Source organism: Lemur catta, unplaced genomic scaffold (genome assembly GCF_020740605.2).
Source record: "Lemur catta isolate mLemCat1 unplaced genomic scaffold, mLemCat1.pri scaffold_81_ctg1, whole genome shotgun sequence".
NCBI lineage: Eukaryota > Metazoa > Chordata > Mammalia > Primates > Lemuridae > Lemur > Lemur catta.
In genome coordinates this window covers 615154-622269 of record NW_025423874.1, presented here as the reverse complement: position 1 = coordinate 622269, position 7116 = coordinate 615154, and the positions used below count along the sequence as shown (strand labels likewise).

At 53.8% G+C, this 7116-nt stretch overlaps 1 long non-coding RNA gene across 1 annotated transcript; it reads left to right on the top strand.

The window, feature by feature from the left end:
* The first annotated feature begins 1546 nt into the window (after positions 1-1546).
* Positions 1547-6900, top strand: LOC123630037. The gene is made up of 3 exons (XR_006732566.1): positions 1547-1695; positions 6173-6332; positions 6804-6900. It is a non-coding gene; the product is annotated as an uncharacterized LOC123630037 (long non-coding RNA).
* The last annotated feature ends 216 nt before the right edge of the window (positions 6901-7116 follow it).

Below are 7116 nucleotides of genomic sequence, written 5' to 3'. Positions count from 1 at the left end.
GCTCCTGGTTGCCCTCTGTGCCTGCAGTGTGTTCTGCAAACACAGCAGGGCGAGCCTCTGTGAGTGTAGGTGACATCGCACAGCCTTCCTGCCTGCGCCCCCCGGCTCCCCACTGCTCTGCAGCCAGACCCCAGCTGCCCGGCACAGCCCCGGGGCCCTGCCTCCCTCCCGGACTGCGGTCCTTCCTGCCCCGGGCGCCTGTGCTCCTGCAGCCTGCAGGGCTCCCGTCTGTCCTCGACATTCTCATCGCTTCCTGACCCCCATGAGGGAGTGTCCCCCACCCTACCCCCGCCACCGCGTGCTTGCCTTTTTATTCTTCGCGGCCATTACCATCCAATGCGGAAGTGATCATTGTTACGGTGTTAGTTGATCATCAGCCTCCCCGACAAGAACGAAAGCCCCTAGGTCTGCCCGGCTGGCACCAGTGGGCTCTTAACAAACATTTCTCGAAGGAATGAAGTGAGGTGAGTTGAGCTGGACAGGTTCTATCTTCCGAAGTCACCGCAGTAGAAATTCCCACCATTTAGAGACTAACAACTCCAGCCCAGTGGGCTGAGGCAGGTGACAGTGAACTTCAGCAGAGACCCGTGAGCTCCCCGTGCTCATGCGCCGGCCTCACCACGAGCCGAGTGACCCACTGAGGTCACCAAGCTCTCCCTCCCCTCCTGCCAGCCGAGCGTCCCTCCAGTGGGTGGCCGTGGGACTGCAAGGGACCTTTGTGAACAGAGAAAGGAAGAGGCAAGGTAAAGGACGAGGACTAGCCCAGCAATCAGACTGTTTTGTTTGTTTACCTCTGTTTTCCAGTGATTTTATAGTGACCATGTATTTCTTTTATTATGTTTTAAAAAGGAAAAATATGATCATTGTAAAGGAAATTATCATTCTGGTGGATTAATACCATCAGAAGATAGAGAAAGAGAGAGAGAGAGAGAAATAGTAATAACAATTTTCCTCTAAAATTTCCTAGAAATAGACTGGAACCACGTACAATAATCCCTCCCCCAGTGTGGGGCTCAGCAGCCTATAACCTACAGCCCCCCGCCCGTTTGTATAAATAAAGTTTCATCAGAACACAGCCGTGATCCCCGATGCCTTCCGACTGTGCAGCGTTAGAGTTGAGTTGGGACAAAGACCGTGTGGCCTGCAGAGCCGAACACAGCTACTGCCTGGCCTCTTCCAGACAAAGCTTCCGCCTCCTGCCCGGGACAGAGCTCCCTGCGCTCCCCTTTCCCGGGCTCCTTCCGCAAGGCCAGCACAGGCAGCTGCGGCTGCTTCTGTGTCCTCCGCCCGCATCTGGTGTCTCTGTCTCTCGGCTGAAGATCAGAAACTAGATTCATCTTTATATTTCCACAGGGCCTGGCACAGTTTTGGCCTTGGAGCATGAGCATGTTGTGGAAATATTTCAGTTCTGCTTGAGTGAGGAAGTCGGAGTGGATCCAGTCTTCAGCAGCCCGTGTGGCTGCGCAGCCAGGGCTGCTCCCCCGGGCAGCCTCCCTTGCCGCCTCACCGCCTGGGGACAGCGGCGCCCTGTCTCTGACGGCTCTTGGCCACACTGGATGGCGTGAGGCTGCCCCTCCTCAGCACCGCCCGCCGGACTCCGGACGGGCACAGCAAGGCCTCTTCAGAGCCAGGAACAGGAAGCAGTAAATGCCCGACCGAGGACAAGCTGAGGGAGGGGTGGACAGTCTAGATTTGGTAAGTCTGAGGTGCAGAATTTCATTTTTCAAAAAAGGCCATTTTGTTCCTTCCACACAAAAGCTCCCGGACTCATGCTTATGAAGCATCGCTAAGCCAGCACCACGCTGGGCGTGACATGAAAAGTGTGCATCCGTCTGTGGTTTGCAGCCAACACCGGCGGCACAGGCGTCCTGGTCCCGCACAGCCAATCTGCCCGGTCCCGCGTCTACTATGAATCCGCGTTTTAGCGACCGTCGTCCTTGCGAGCGCGCGAGGGCGAACGGCAGGGAGCCGGCTCCGCAGGCCCTTTGCTTTCAGAGGCCCCGGTGCTAGGCTGGCGCCACTTCTCAGGGAGGCTGTGATCGCAGCGACAGGCCCCATGACCCCTCCCCCGGGAAGGTGAGCTCTAGAAGGTCAGAGTGCGCGCGCGCGCATGGGGAGCCCTGTGGGGGCGTGGCTGGGAGACCCCGAATTTTTTGAGAAGAGAAGAAAGGACTGAGGCTGCCTGTGAACTCCCCCCACTGTGCCGCCCACCCTGGAGAAACGGCCACTGGACTCACGACCGCTGTCCCGCCCGAGCTGGGTGGCAACGGGACGGAGCATCCCTTTTCCCAGTGAGAGGCGACCGGTTCACATTAAGATCGTTTCCTGGAGAGCTAATGGCCCTCTCAGGTTAAAGACTCAAGGCGAATGAACTCATCTGGTCACGACTCTGTGGGGGACACCTGGTGGGGGGGGGTCTCATCACTGTAGCTTAATTAAAGACCCCCAGGCGCCGGGTCAGCTGGTGGCCCTGCAGGCTTGACTAATTGTAATATTTTTCTCATTAAATTTCTGGAAGGAGACAAGCTTGGTCCCGCACAATCCCTCAATCCCCCAAATAATCAGGCGGCGTGTGGCACACTCTCCACACGGCCGGGTCCCGGGGAGCCGCCGCCCGGCGACAGCGGACGGCTGACTGTCGCGGGGACTCTCGGTTCTCGCCCCGCTGGACTGCGGGTGTTGCGGAGACAGCGGCACAGCGAGGGCGACCCGCTCCGCCCCTGGGGAGTCCTCCTTCTTCCCTGACTAGCGCGACAAGCAGGGACAGTGAGAGCCACACGCCTCCCTCCGTGCTTCCGCCCTTCACGTCTGGAAGCCGCTTCCCCGCAGGTGCGGGCCGAGTCACGCCCGGCGGGTCCCGGGTCTGCGCTGTCACAGGGCGGCTCTGGAGCGGCCACGCGGGCCGCCCAGGCGGAGCCGCCGCACACAAGGACGCTGGCTCGGCCGGGCAGGTCCGCTCTTCCGCCTGGGGAGTGGCTGTCACGTCTGCACAGCCCCCTGGATGCTGGGCCTGTTAACCTGCACTCTCCTCACATTTGCCACCCGGCATGCCCATCGCTTGTCACACGCTGTGCGATGGCTTTAGAAACATTTCCTTTTAATTTTTACGGCAAACCCAATGAGGTAGACAGTTTTACTCCAGTTTTACAAACGGGAGAGCTATGGCTCCGAGGTGAAGCAGCACGCCCAAGTTCAACAGCTGCCCAGTGCAAGAGCTGAGTTTGCGGCTCTGTGACCCTCAAAGCCCTGCCATCCGCAGAGCAAAGTCAGAGCTCTCTGCATGTCCCTTGAGCTGCTGACCTGAGCTCCCCTGGGGGCACCGGCCGCCTGTACTTCCCCACTGTCGTGGGCTAAATTGTGTCCCCCTCCCCAAAATTTGTGTGTTGTAGCCCTAACTCTCAGTACCTCGGGATGTGATCTGTATTTGGAGACAGGGTCTTTGAGGAGGTGATGAAGTCAAAATGAGGCCTTGGTGATGGGCCCTAATCCGGTGTGCCTGGTGTCCCTATAAGAGGCGCTGAGGACACAGACACACACAGAGGGATGACAGCTGTAAGCCAAAGAGAGAGGCCTCAGATGAGACCAACCTGCAGGCACCTGGATCCCAGACTGCCGGCCTCCAGGACTGGGAGACAACGTGTCTCTGCGGGCGACTCGTCCAGTCTGCGGTTCTTTGCTGTGGCAGCCCAAGCGGCCCGAGACGCCTCTCCCCGTGTGCTGCCCGGGCCTTTGCTCAGACCCGGGCCCCACGCCTGGGGTGCTCTGTCCACTGTCTCTGCTCGGTCGGCCTTTGCCAGTCTTTTGAGATTCACTTCATGAGTCGTTTCCACTAAGAATCCTCTGGATTGGGCTAAGAATTCCTCTTCTGGTCACCTGTACCCCCTTCTGCGTGGCGCTATCTTAGCAGATAGCAAATCATGTTTAGTCGTGTATCTGTCTCTCTGATTGGAGAGCAGGGACCAACTTATACACCATTGTGCTCCCAGCAGCTGGCGCAGGCCCTGGCACGTGGTAGATGACAAATAGATGTTGGTGGCACCATACGCTGAGTGCTGAGTCCCCATCAGAGCACATGTTGGAACCTGTTTCCCATATTCTTTCTTTCCTAGGCTTGTGCACAGAAGCCTCTCCCACCCCCTGGCAGGATCCGTGGGGGCCACATTTCCTTCTTTCACTCCTCTCCGCTCAGCCTCAGAGTCACCTTTGCTCCCACGCCTCAGCAGAGCACGAGGGGCCTGAACCCAGCAGGGGAGCCTGGTTCCACTCTCACCTGGCCGGAGCTGTGAGCGTCTCTTTGTCTTGAGACTTCCAAAGTCCCCCTGGTCCCCTGGCCCCTCCTTGGTGCTCTTAAATCCTGGAGGCCAGTGAGATCTTACAGAGGCTGGGCTCACCTGTCCTCAGGGCCTGGAGTGGCAGGTGGGTTGACACAGGAGACAGGCCCTCCACTCCCCACCCCCTGCCTCCGCAGCGCAGCTCTGCTTCATGAGTGGAGCAGGTCACTCCAAGGTGAAGTCCTGGCTAAATCCGATCCTGTAAAACAGCAGATGAAGAAAAAGTGGCTTTGATTCGGATTGAACATGTATTACATCCAATGTATTTTTTTTTTTTTTTTTTGCAGCACTGGTAGCATTTTGCTATCTTGATAATTTTTTGCATATGCTAACCTTAAACTGAATTACATTTCCAGAGTCCACGTCAGCTAGTGTGTGCTTGTAGGCACGTGGGGGTGTGCTAAGCCCCCACCCCTTGATCAGTGTGGACGTCTCCCAGCCTGTGAGGGTAGTTTCTCTGAGCTGGCACTTCCTCCCCTTTAAAATGGGGATAATGTCTACACTGCAGGGCTGTTTTGAGAAGTGGAGATTTTGTGAGAGCTGTTCTAGTGATAGCTCTCCCTGACAACTACTGATACTAACAGTACTACTCTTTCTTCCCAACTTAATTTTCATAGCCTGGGGCAAACACCTACCTCTTTAGTATTCTCTTTACTATCTATTGCTGCTGTTGTTGTTTTTAACTAACTCCATGAGAAAGGGAGACAAGAGATGTCATGTTTGGGAATAAAACAAAAACAGCTTAAGGAAATCAGAAAGGAAGTAACTACACCATTGCCTGTGTTATGCGTTGCCTGGAGGACAGCAAGCGTGTCTCGTGAGCGCCAACTACCCCAGCTGGGTCCTCGCACCGGCTGTCTTCCCGCAGCACCTGACCTGGGAAAGGCAAGCCTTCGCTGTGCCCTTCCTTGGTGCTCTCTGTCTTGCCTATAATGGGCATATGTCATTGCTGTTTGTTGCCTTGCTTGGAGCCACTGGCACAACACACCTTGTGCACGGTTTTTAATTTACCAATTTACCGAAACAGGAGGGCCTGTGAGGAGCTGCCTCCTGCTGGGGCCGCATACTCGAACAGAGACAGGTGCAAACCTCACTGCCCTGCCCTAAAGCACCCGACAATCCAGTCAATGAGGATAGTTAGTATGAACAGTGCTAGATGAGTGGCATGGAGACACTGAGTGCTCCGTGAGGACAAGGGAGCGATGGCCTTGTGGGGGCAGGGGAGAGAAGCCATCCCTGAGACAGGGAGTCCAGAGGGAGAGCAGGCAGGGCTAGGGGAGAGCTGGGTCACCCTGGGGGGTGCCTGCTGTCGCCTTCTCCAGATGCACCGCCTACTTCTCCCCCGCAGCCCCCAGAGAAGGAGTGGCTTGCTCCCCTGGCCTTGGAGGCTGCCTTGCCTGGCTACCCCCTGCAGAGCGAGCAATGCCCCCTTTCCCAGGGTTGGGACGGCCTCAGGACACATTCAGAACCCACCTGATCCTGATCTCAGGGCAGATGGGCCCTCATCCCTAACAGGAACTCACGCAAGACCCCTGTCCACCAAGACAAAGGTGGACAGATGGTTTTAGCAGGCAGGATGGCTTGGGGGGTGGTTCTTCCTCAGCTACTTTTTAATGGTGACGGTGATAACAAAATCAATATAGTATGATTATTATATAACATCAGTGCATTTGAGCAGATCAAGTACATCCGAATCAATGCGCTCATTATACAACTTACAATATGCAGTCTGAGGGACAATGCACCACACAGTGTACAACACGAACCACTCCATGTACAGCTTGACACAGTCAGGCATCGGGCAATGATGGGGTTATGTTCTGAGAAGTGCTTTTTTTTAGGTGATTTCATTGCTGTGCAAACATTACAGAGTTACTTACACAAACCCAGATGGTGCAGCCTACTCCAAACCTAGGCTACATGGACAGCTGATTGCTCCCGGGCTGCAAAGCTGCACAGCATGTGACTGTACTGAACACTGTAGGCAACTGTAACACAATGGTAAGTATTTGTGCATCTAAACATATCTAAACTTAGAAAAGATATGGTGAAAATACAGCACTAAAGATGAAAAATGGACACTTGTGTAGGGCACTGACCATGAATGGAGCTCCCGAGACTAGAAATCGCTCTGGTTGAGCCAGTGAGTGAGTGTTGGGTGAAGGGGAGGCCTAGGACGTTCCTAGTGTTTATAAAGTCTGTAGACTTTATGGAAACACTGCACACTTAGGCTACACTAAATTTATAAAAAAAAATTTATTTTTTCAATAATATATTAACATTAGCTTACTGTAACATTTTTATTTTGTTTTAATTTTTTTAACTTTTGACTGTTTTGTAATAGTACTTAGTTTAAAACACACATTGTACAGCTATACAAAGAGTTTCTTTCTTTACATCCTTATGCTATAAGCTTTTTTATTTTTAACTTTTTTTTTTTTTACTTTTTAAACTTTTTGTTTAAAAACTAAGACACAAACACACAGTAGGCCTACACAGGGTCAGGATCATCGATATCACTGCCGTCCACTCCACACCTCGTCCCTCCGGAAGGTCTTCAGGGCCGACAGCAGGCCTGAGGCTGCCGCCCTGTGACAGCAATGCCTTCTGGATGCTTCCTGGAGGACCTGCCCGGGGCTGTGTTACATTTACTTTTTTTATGTAAGCAAAATGAGCATACTCTAAAAAAAAAATAAAAGGTTAATAAATATACAAACCAGTAACCTAGTTGTTTATTTTTATCAAGTGTCGCACACCGAGCGTATTGCATGCGCTTTGCTTTCAT